We start from the raw sequence: 12,098 nt of genomic DNA on the forward strand, positions 1-12,098 counted from the left end.
TTGAAAAAACGAATTGAAAGTTAAGTAAAAATATCAACTATATTTTTGAAAAACACCTTTTGAGGCTATAAATAATAATAACTTACCTAGTCCTTGAGTGCCACACACATATCTTTGAATGTACTGTCCTGTTAAGTGGACTCTCAGAGAATACAAGTTGCCCTTCAAATTTCTCTGTATGCATCTGATAAAATAGGTTTTTGCTTACAAAGTTCCTACTACCATAAGTTGTTTATGCTTGAATTTACCACAGGCCTCTTTGCCGTTGCATTTTATTATTGTTGCAACAAACCAATGTGGCTACTTTTCTGGACTACTTATCTAGAGACAAATGAATGCCATATCTTACTATATATCATGCATAAATATTAGGAACTTAAAACAAACCAAGCTATGGCCCAAAGGTCAATACGGTTATTAACAAATAGTCATATATAGGTTCACAACAATAAGATACAAAAACTGTATGTGATTCCATATCTAAAATTTCAGTCTGCTGTCAAAATATATTCCAATAATAACTGTACCGCTGCAATGAAATAAAAAGATATGGTTGCACAAAAGAATGGCAACCCATTGGTGATAACTGCACCGCCCAGATGTTCTTTGGGAAAAATCAAAGAAGAGTTTCAGTTTATAAAGGCTTTTTCAGTGGTGTATGCAAATTTTTTTTATCAGTCTAATGTGATTTTAGTGATATTGAAATTAAATGTTTTATCGTTGTCATTACATATGTATCCTTCTGGGTGACGGGCAGTTTATAACTGTAAATAATAATTTCACGTTAATAAAGCAAATTGACATGAAGTATGTATTCAAATGGCTATTTTGTGACCAGATGTGCGCATTTTAAATATGAATTTTATATACAGTCGTACCTAAGCCCAGAAACAGATAGGTAGCCGTGTTGGTCTGCCATCTGAAGAAGTGTGCATGCACACGAAAGCTCATACCAAGAACTAACTTAGTTGGTCTTTAAGGTGCTACTGGAAGGAATTTTTTTTGTCTAAACCCAGAAGTGAGTGTTCCGGTTTGCAAACGTTATTTGGAACCCAAACATCCATCGTGGCTTCTGCGGCTTCTGTTTGGCTGCAGGACCTTCCTGCAGTCAGTCAGAAGCTGTGCTTTGGTTTCTGAATGTTTTGGAAGTCGAACGGACTTCCGGAACAGATTCTGTTCGACTTCCAAGGTACGACTGTGTGTGTGTATAATTAATGTAGAAAAGCATTTGAATGGCCTTATTAATGAGCACATAACACTGACTAGAAATAGAATATTCACCCACCTCTACTTCTGATTGATTAAGCACACACACACAAACACACACCTCTCTAGCTGTTCAAATTGAGATTGCTGTGAATACAAACTACCAGCAGAGGTCTCATACCACCATTATTCCATACTGACGCCAATGGCATTCTTAAGGACTGGACCATTTCAGACTGAAAGACAGTTGAGACTGCTTTGTGAACGCTGTGTTGTTTAAAGAATTAAAAAATCCCTGTGAGTGGAAAAGTAACATGTCAATGAGAAATATGCTAGCCCTTTTATTACAGGTTTACAGTTGTGTGGAAAAGGCTTTTTGTTGTTGAATGTATATCTACGGCGAAGCATTAGAACAGTGTTTCCCAACCTTTTTTGGGCAAAGGCACACTTGTTTCATGAAAAAAATCTCGAGGCACACCACCATTACAGCCCCGTGACGTCAGCGCGCAGCGTCACGCCGGGAGGGACGCACAAAAGTGTAAGTTTCAATTTTTTTCCCCTCCCCCTTGCCTTCCTTCTGTGCCAACCGCCAAAAAGCCAAGAAAAAAGCCAAGACTTTAGGGCAGCAGGTCGACACGGAAGAAGCTCCTACCTAAGGACAGGTGCGACGGCCGTGTCCTCTTCTGCCACACTTGGCAGCCCTGCCTCACGGTCGTGACTCCCACCCTGATTTCTCCCCGCAGGTCGAGCGGCACAGGCAGCCCAATGTGTCCAGCCCAGACATAAGCCCCGCTTCCCCACTCTAGATCCTGAATGCGACCAAGTGCTCTGGACTCCCGAGCAGGGTGGGAAAGAGGACTCGCATCTGGTAGCCTCCGGGCTCCTCGCCTGCTCGAGGGATGGCATTGCAGGCAAGCTGCCGGCCGTCGCCATCGCCGCCCCCTCATGCGAGTGGACCTGCCCGGAGTGGTGGGCCGGGGGAGGCTCGCTCTCTGTGGGGATGTGGCCCGCACGTGCGGCCCCGCTTCCTCCTGCCCAGGGCTGAGCTCCTTACCCGCAATCTCGGTCTCGCGCACGCGGATCCCACTTATTCCGAAGCTCGCGCCACTAGCCGGGGCTCTCACACCGTGCCAGGGCGAGGCGGTGCGGCCCACTGACGTCATCGCGGCTCGCCGCCGCCCTCGACTTCCCTGTTCCCTCCCCTCCCTCGGGTCGCCGTGGTTACCGAGGACTGCAAGCTGCTCGGGCGAGCGTGGGGCATTAAGTGGGAGAAGGAAAATTAAAATTAAAACTCGCCTGAAGGCCGCCTCTCCGGATATCTTTCGAATTTTTTAATTTTTCCCACGGCACACCAGGCAACGTCTCGCGGCACACTAGTGTGCCGCGGAACACTGGTTGGGAAACACTGCATTAGAAACTGCTATCCCCCAACCTCCACCTTTGGTCTAAATTAGCAGTTTCATTCTACTCTCTCAGAACTGCGCCATCTCCCACTTCTGCTGCCTGCATACATCAGTCCTTGCATTACTCGAAGTAGTGCAGGTGCCGCTTCCCTCAGGTGTTGCTGTGCTAACATGTGAAAGCTTGGCAGCACCTGGTGCACGGTAACAACTGTGGTGGTGCTTGCCATCCATTTTAAGCGATCCAATGGGAAGGGCCCACATTCTTGCTCTTTGCTATAAGCTACTGCACTTGTGCTACTGTGGTGAGATGGGATGAAGTGAAAGAAAGGCTGCTCGCTTGTCACTTCAGCAACATATATAGATTCTGATAGCCAATGTGAAATGCTTCACCTGCTGATTTTCTGCTCATTTTCTGCACAGGTGTTTAAGGTACAGAAGCCTTCAAGGAAAAGAAAGCTGACAGCCCCAGATCGAGGCTTTTGAAGCTGATGAAGTCAGTGATGGCAGCACACCCTTGAAATTAATTGACTACTTGCTGAATCACTCACCTGGCTGATATTATGAAATGTCTTAACACTATCTATACTCAGGCATGTAAGCTCTGTTTGTCTTCACGTCTGGGGTTTCACAAGATATCGCTTGAGGAGCTTGAAGCAGCCGTCGTGTTTGCTCTCAAGCCTACCTGTGATACTGCAATTCACCTTTGCTCATATTCAAATGAGAATGACATAAAAGGGTTTCATCGAAGTCAGCGACTTCAGTGATTACTTCATTTTCCCAGCTGTCATTGCTGGCCCGTTGAATAATTTTGTTAGGCACAGATCTCAACAAAAGAAGCAGCAGCAGGAGCAATTTTGCATCTGTTGCTGCTTGCAACTCTGGAGGGGCAGCAACACTGGAATTAACTATGTGGTTTAAGCTCCTAGATTGCCAGTTGGTGCCCCTGGCGAGCTTTTAAGCTCCTTGCCCAGGGCTTCCTATCAATAGGGCAGGTGTGCAATGTTAAGACTCTGGACTTAATGGTCTTCTTGTTGGTGGGGATTCATGGACTTTTTCAGGGTCCTGTGCTAATGGCATCAAGGTCTCCTCCCAGTAAAGGTAGCAGAATTTGTTCTGGACCTTTCATTTTTAAAAGATCAAAATGACAGTATCCATCATCTCTGCAACAGAGCAATTCAAAAGCATGACCCGGAAACATTGCACATCGCTTATGCCACATAGCTGGTAGCACTGCACTCAGAAGCACATGCCCCAGCCTGCCGCAGTATCACTCAGCTGTGATTCATATGAGATTCAGGATGAGGGGCACATCCAAGTGCTAACAGCAATCTTGTCTTTGTGATGTCATGCCTTTCCTAAGTTTAAATTGCCTACCAATTTCCTCTACTGTAATCTTGCAAAATTGTTTTAAATAGGGCTCTTGATCATGCTAAGTTTAACTGATTGCCCTGACTTCATTCCCCCACATGGAGGTAGATTTTAATCTCCAAACTGCATTTTAATTGAAGAGGTGTTGTATTCTGTTAGCCTCAAATCTATCAATGTCATTGGGTGAACCCAACCTCTAGTACTATGACAGAGGAGGTGGGGGAAAGCTTTGCTCTATGCACTCTTGGAGTAGCATTTATATTTTATATCCCCTATTTTATATCATTTATATCCCTTCCGGTCTTCTTCCGCCCTTGAAACTTCACCCTCTATTCATATGGAAAGTGTTCCAACTCCTTGATCATTTGGATTGTCTTTTTCTGCACCTTTGTCAGCAGCAAGTTTTATATAATATTTAAGGCCTCAGTGATGCTGGAGGAAGGCAAAGATGTCTGGAACTTTATGCAGCCAATGAATCATCCGTGGGGAAGCCAATCTACCTCAGAAGAGGCCATTTCCATCTGAGGTGGGTGTGTTGTGTATATCCTTAAGAGTCTGTATGAAATAAATGCTGAAAAGCAAAGTCTCTCTCTCTTATGTACTGACAACCAGACAATATTCATCCTGCCAGCACCCTTTGCAACAGCGAAGCAAATGTTCTTGGATCGTTTGCTAACGTTACAGCCAGCTAGTTAATCAGGTGTAACATGAAGCTTTGACATGATTTACAACATGCTGGTAGCTTGTACTGTAACTGCTTTGTACTGCTGTATGTATTGTATAATAGTGTTAAGCTGTCCTTGGACAAGTCTTTATTGTAAACATGCTATCTAGCTCAACTGGGATATCCTGTAAAAATATTGTAATAAAAACAGATTCTGACATCACTGTAAAGAGCCAGTGTTCCCTCTGCCCAGGACTCAAAAAAAAATACACTCAGCTACTGTCTGTAAAGAACATTAAATGCGGTCATTTAACCCTGATAGTACTGAGCTGGTTGCCTTCTGAGAAAATTTAACTTCCAATTGGTTGGACCTTCAGTCCCCCCCTCCATCCACCACTGGATAGTTCTCTGGGACAATGCTGACCTTCCACCAATCAAATCTGGATGTTCCAGTCACTTCAAATCTCTGGAAAGGCCCTTAGCTGCACAATACAAGCGCCAATGTTGGCAAATGTACCAGAGTGTCAGAAAGAATAATGGCGGGGAAGCTAGCATTCCATGGGCTAAAAGTACATTGTGGAAGCAAAGCAAGGCATTGTTTCAAAGTTATTATTCAAAGGTTGTTCCACTTCCCCAACAGTTTAATCTTCTCATAATTACATTGCTCCTCCGAATGACTTTCTGGCTAAAACTCAAATAGCCACCTTGGCCAAGGATCGTGAAATCCAGTGTCAATAAAGTCATATATTTCCTTTATTAGGTTGTTGTTGTTTAGTTGTTTAGTCGTGACCGACTCTTCGTGACCCCATGGACCAGAGCATGCCAGGCACTCGTGTTTTCCACTGCCTCCCGCAGTTTGGTCAGACTTATTAGGATTGGCTGAATTCCTTAAATTCTAGCCCCTACATCCCATCATGTTATATCCCATTTCTGCCCCATTCATACCCCATAACAACTTGGAATGACAAGGCATTGCTGTATCTGTCTGAGTTTGTATGAAATTCTAAGTATTCATTGGCAGTCACATAGAATCATGTTGAAAGGGACCCTGAGGGTCTGTGTTTCATTTTGGGCAATGAGGAACAGCAGAGACTGGTGTCTTTATGATATATAACCTAAGCCTAGGATGGAGGGATCCACAGCATTTATACCTCAAGAGGTTCTGCCTTTCTCAATAAGAGTAGCATTGGATTCAAACAGACCCCAGCCATGGCTCTCTGATTCTCTCTCTCCAGCCCGTTACTTCCTTCTCTGTTGCATAACTCATAACACTCAGCTTTTCTAAAACCCATGGCTTCCCTTTGTCTGTAGAGTGAAAGGGGCCTCACATATTTGTAACCTCACACTGAATTCCTTTGATGCTTTGTGTTCTAATGGCTCAGTTACCTCATGCAGGATGCCAGCCTGACTTAATTAGTTCTTAACACAGGCTTCCTCAACCTCGGCCCTCCAGATGTTTTGAGACTACAGTTCCCATCATCCCTGACCACTGGTCCTGCTAGCTAGGGATCATGGGAGTTGTAGGCCAAAAACATCTGGAGGGCCAAGGTTGAGGAAGCCTGCCTTAACACATGCCAATTTCCTGGGATTTAGAAGTGTCTAATACACGTTAAGATGTATTAAGCTAGTTTTAGAATTTAATTCAGGCTGGTGTGTTAAAACTGGTTGTTAGACCCATGGGTCTAACATACATGGGTCTAACAACCAGTTTTAACACACCAGCCTTAATTAAATTCTAAAAGTAGCTTAGTCTGAAATTCAGGGTGTCTTGCACAGGGTTTTTGCTGCAAAAACAACTGCAACAGTTTGGCACTGGTTTGGAGGGGATCCCTAATTTTTCATAGTTAAAGTTAAGTAAGAAACCCATGTTTGAAATATCAGCTGCTCAGTTTGTGGGGAGCTTCAAACCAAATACTTCAAACCATCTAATAGGTATGTATGGTTCCATAATCACAGGTTAAAATTTTGTTAACATCAAAAGTCAAGGCTAGGTGGGAGTGAACACACACACACCTGACTTCTAAAGTTGGTAGGATGCACTCATCGCCTTTTTCAACTCCCATAATTATGTTACGGGGTTTGTCCACCCACGCTTGCGTAGGCTTGCAACCTTTGTGCAATACAAACTTTTCCACATCATGGTGGAAAGTTATAGAGTTCAAGTTATAGAGTTCAATTAGAGTAGACTAACTGCTTAGTCTTAAGCACATCTATTTAAATGTAACTCCCACTGATGTCAATGAGGCTTCCTTCCATGTAAATAGTCTTACAAAAGTTGGGTGCCATCCCCACTCTATGCAAGGTTCCAAGGGATTTCAGTCAGGATCTGTGTTCCTTTGGAGAATTGAGACACAGCAGAGACTGTTGTAGGTTTAAGGAATATGGTTTATTCACCTATTTACACCTTTAGACTGCATGGAGAGAGTCCAGATCTTACAGCATGGTTATTTCAAAAAAGGCTTGTCCCCCACAGCAGTGCAGCCGTGGAGTCCAAGGCATCTCTCCCAGCCAGCCTTCAGCCGGCCTGCCCAAGATGGATCCCATTCTTTCTTCTTCCCCCTTCTTCCCAGAACACCCTGCTAAAAACTCTCTTTTCCTGTCCCCTCATGTGCCCAACCCCCAATCTCTGTTTACACCTCAGGGCCAGAAGGAGGACAATTCTCTTTCATTGCCAGTGACTCTCAATGGCCCTCAATGGCTTCTTGATGGGCCTAGTTTGGCCAGGTCGTTTTGCATAAGTTAGTTTAGGAGTTCCTCTGCAGCTTGTATTTCTCCCTTCACATTCCAAATAATCAAAATCCTACCATTTATTAATTTCTAGGGTTTAGGAGGATTCCATCCAAATCTATAACAATAGATATTGCTACAGTGGTACCTCGGGTTACATACGCTTCAGCTTACATACGCTTCAGGTTACAGACTCCGCTAACCCAGAAATAGTGCTTCAGGTTAAGAACTTTGCTTCAGGATGAGAACAGAAGTCGTGTGGCAGCGGCGGGAGGCCCCATTAGCTAAAGTGGTGCTTCAGGTTAAGAACAGTTTCAGGTTAAGAACGGACCTCCAGAATGAATTAAGTACGTAACCAGAGGTACCACTGTACTTTATAGCCCAATCCTATGCAAAGTTAGGCAAGGCTCTAGCTGTTAAAATAAACATGCTTAGATTTGCCTAATACCACAAGACCTTGTGGTTGGACCCACATAGAGTTGCAGCATTAATGCAGGAACCAGGAGTTTTTTGCTCTGAACAAGCTACATAGCAGGCAGGAATCAGTTCAAGAAGCTGGGTTCTCCTTGCTGAAACTTCCATCTTCTTGCCACCAAAGTGCCACCCTTTAATTATTACTGCCTGTTGGCAGCTGTTCAAGGCACCGCTGCCCATAAAAAACAGTGGCAGCTTTCCAGCATGCTTCAGAATGTTATGGGATGTTGCCTGATGCCCGTGTAAGGGAGGAGTGGATTTGCTGGAAGTGCTACAATGGAAGTGTATTTGTCAGCCAGGGTCGTAGATTTTATTCACAAAATTTCCCTCCATGTGCATGAGGCATTCCGTTTTCAGAACAAAATTTCCTTTTGGCTGCCTGCTGAATATATTGGAGTAGGCTTGGTGAACTAAAAGTGATAGTCTCCAAAACGTCCGCCTGTAAAATGCTCAGGGCAGGTCAACAAGTACTCTTGCTCACCTTTACAACAAAAGTGGCACCAATATTAGCTTCTCTCCTGTGGCAAATGACAACAAATGACCAGGTTGCCTGAAAGGCTGCCTACCATTGTTAAGAGCTAATGTCACTTAGGTCATGGGGGAAATTTAACTTGTAGCACCACACCCTACAGAGTAACATGGGGTGGTGACCTGAAAATAGGAAGTTTCTGTCATTGCTCCTGAAGTGTGGTATGCCCTTCCCTCTGCCATAGGTGAAGTATCATCTGTCAGTTGCTTCAGACAACTTGCCAAAATGTACAAAATGTGCTCAGGCCTTCCTAGGCACCAGTTAGTCCCGAATTCCTATATTTACTTGTCAAGCTGTTTTACACTTTTTATCGTACAGCGGTACCTTGGTTCTCGAACGTAATCCATTCCGGAAATCTGTTTGACTCCCAAAACGGTTTGAAAACCAATGCACTGCAGCTTCCGATTGGCTGCAGGAGCTTCCTGCAGCCAATCAGAAGCTGCATCGGATGTTCAGCTTCCAAAAAACCTTTACAAACTGGAACACTCACTTCTGGGTTTGCGGCGTTCGGGAGCCGATTTGTTCAGGAGCCAAGCCGTTCGACTACCAAGGTACCACTGTACTGTTTTCTTGTTTTTATATTCATTCTGTATGCTGCTAGGGATTTTAAAAACATTAAGCAGCGTAGAAATGCTTCTAAATAAATAAATAGTTGGGTGGGAGCAATTTTCACCAGCGTGGGTCAAGCAGCAAAGGGTACCCCATTGTACTTGCTGGGTACCTAATCTAGATCCAGCCCCTCCCTGTGTGATTCCTAAGATACAGGCCATCTCTTTAACACAATGTGCAGGTTGAAGTGGCCAGCATCCAGAAATGTAGGGATCTGATAAAAGCAAGGGGAGCTGGATGCACATGGTGGAAACATAGACACTTAAGATGTTAACTAGACCGACGCGGAGGAAAAGCAAGTGTTCTGAGAAGAGAAGAAGAGGAGTTTTTGATTTGATATCCCGCTTTATCACTACCCTAAGGAGTCTCAAAGCGGCCAACAATCTCCTTTCCTTTCCCTCCCTCCCCTACAACAAACTTCAGAGAAGTGTGACTAGCCCAAGGTCACTCAGCAGCTGCATGTGGAGGAGCAGAGAATCGAACCCAGTTCACCAGATTATGAGTCCACTGCTCTTAACCACTACACCACACTGGCTCTCTTAGTCAGGAGGTTTTATCTCAGAATACATGGTTCTTCTGGATGCCCTCCTTGTCAGAAAGAAAAGTACAATTATTCTCTCAGAGGCTGCCATTTGAAGTGAGTCTGTAGAGCAGCAGTCAAGAAAGCAGCCACCTTGCCTTAAAATACATTTTGGAGCCTTTCTCATAGACACTGGAACAGGGGCCTACATGTAGGCCAGGTTGGCCTCCGCCAAGGATGGAGGTCCTGTGGGGAGGGCACAATGTGCCTCACCAATTCGGCTCAGAGTGGCTAGGAGCCTGCCCGCTGGTCTGCACACTCCCTGGGTCCAGGGAAGTGCTGGTATAATTCCTTGTCAAGGGCGCAAGGGAGCCTAGGTACACCTCTGCACTGTAAACAAAAGTGCAGCCATCCTGGATCTCGTAAAACTAGACTACAATCTTATTGTGAGTTTCCTGAGATTTCCTCTCTTTCCAGAAGGCTTCAATTTGTCCGGGCAAAGAGTTCAGCCCCAGTAAAGCAGCCAACTCCTAGGGGCCGAGGTCCCTTCGGCCCCCAAAATAAAATATCTGAGTTAGCTGCCCCCATCCCCCCGGTTGATGAGCATTGTGATTCCAATGGGTGTGTGCCACATGTTGTGATCAGTTGTGCAGGGTGGGGCTTACCTGGGCTCCCCGCAATATTTTATTCAAGTTTGCAGCTGTGGGCCCAGGTGTCCATCAGTGCCTGGACAAAATGCGGGAAGGATGAAGAGGGGAGAGCACCTCTGAGCAGGTGCAGAGTGCATTTCCTCCCATGACCTATTGAGAAACTACTAATGAGATTATATGAGCAGGACTCCTGAATGCAAACAGTTGTGTTTCCTGAGCCTCGGCATCTCCCAGCATGAGGAAATTTAGAGGGAGATGCCATATTATGGTATGCGTGTGTTTGTGTGTGTGTGTGTATGTATGTGTGCTCTGGAGGGCAGGACTTGAACCAACAGCTTCAAGTTACAAGAAATGAGATTATAGGAAATACTTTCTGAGGGTAAGAGCTGTTGGACAGTGGAACACAGTGGCGTAGCGGGGGGGGCGCAGGGGGGGCCGCCCGCACCGGGTGCAACATCTGGGGGTTAGGGTTAGGGGGCGCAAATCCACGGGTTAGGGGGCGCAAATTACTTGCCTTGCCCCGGGTGCTGACAACCCACGCTACGCCACTGGTGGAACAGTCCCCCTCGGGAGGTTGAGCACTCCCCTTCCCTGGAGGATTTTAAGCAGAGCTTGGATGGCCAGCTGTCATGCATGATTTAGTTGAGATTTCTGCATTGCAGGGGGTTAGACTAGATGACCCTGGGGGATCCCTTCCAGCTGTACGATGCTATGATTCTAAACCTTTGGATGTTGACAGAATATGCACACCTCGTAGACTTAAACATATAGAATCAGAACAAGAAGAACATATGTTTGAAGATTGGAAAACGTTTATGGAATATATGGGAAATGATTGTGTACAGCTGAGAACGCTGGCAGCATTGAGATACAGTAAATTCAACGCTGTAAACAAGTTTTGATGGATGCAATAAGGGAATGCTGAATGGTACGGTTTTTGTAAAATAACGCAGGGATTTATGATATGTAAAACGAACCACGGAAAGAGAAGACGGGAAGTCACTGATATCTTAAGGATGTGGAATGAGTATTTTAAACAGAAAACTTAATAAGAATTATATACGAAAAGAAGAAGAAACCTTCGGGGGACAAGGACTATGAAGTCCAATGAATGAATGAATGAATGAATGAATGAATGATGCAAACTTCCCCCCGCGCCCGCCTCAGCCGCTGGGCGGCGCTCCCCACCGGTTCGCCTTTGACGCCGAGGCGCAGGGTCCGGGCGTCTCCGCAGCGCCCACCCCTCCTGCCGGCCGAGGGGCGTGGCCGCCCTGGCCGCCGGCTGCTTCGGCAGCGGCTTCCCTTTGGCTGGCGGGAGAAGCCGGGACGACCTCTCTCTTCTCTCTCTCTCTCGCTCTCGCCGGAGGGAGGCTTCTCCGCCAGGCGCAGAGGGCGCGCGTGCCGCGGAGAGAACGAGAGGAACCCAGCGCCTGGAGCTGCTCCCGTCGGATCAAGAGGGGGAAAGGTACGCCAAGAGGCGCCCGTGGAACTCCCCGCGGAGCTGCTTTGGGGGGGCACCCTCCTGCCCGCCCCCTCGGGCGCTGCTGCTGCTGGATCGCGCGCCTCCAGGTGCCCCGCCGCTTTGGGGGCGCGCGGGGTGGGTGGGCGCGCGGGGCTGAGTTTAAAAGGGGAGTGGGGGCCTTTGGAAAGGGACTGGGGTAGGGTGCTGGTCCAGTGCTGCTGGGCCAGGGGCTTTTGGAGAGGCAGTGCGACCCCCCCATCCACCGACCACCCCCCCCCGCTCTGGGTGGCGAAGGGCTGGCTTGGGGAGGGTCTGGTTTGGAGATCAAAAGGGCGCATTTCCCCCCGACGTGAGGGCAGGAGAGGGGGAAGCTCGTGTTGCTTAAGGGAGGCTGAGAGGGAAGGGGAGAGAGGCGACTTGGGAAGCGGCGATGCATGAATTAAGGGAGCTCGGTTGTTCTGGCTCGGGATGGGAAGGACCCTTTAA

The 12,098-nt window shown here is 46.6% G+C and overlaps 1 protein-coding gene across 5 annotated transcripts in view; it reads left to right on the forward strand.

The window, feature by feature from the left end:
• Positions 1-12,098, forward strand: part of MYO1B (myosin IB) — a 160,258-nt gene that overhangs the window by 6,439 nt on the left and 141,721 nt on the right. For 4 of the 5 annotated variants that reach the window (XM_081908161.1, XM_081908159.1, XM_081908162.1 and 1 more), the window contains one exon: positions 3,030-4,503. The gene's annotated coding sequence lies outside the window, so the exon portion shown is untranslated. Of the gene's footprint in view, positions 1-3,029; positions 4,504-11,409; positions 11,616-12,098 lie in introns of those variants that run through there. The other variant, XM_081908160.1, reaches the window with a different exon arrangement.

This window comes from Podarcis melisellensis (assembly GCF_964234715.1).
Source record: "Podarcis melisellensis genome assembly, chromosome: 1".
NCBI lineage: Eukaryota > Metazoa > Chordata > Lepidosauria > Squamata > Lacertidae > Podarcis > Podarcis melisellensis.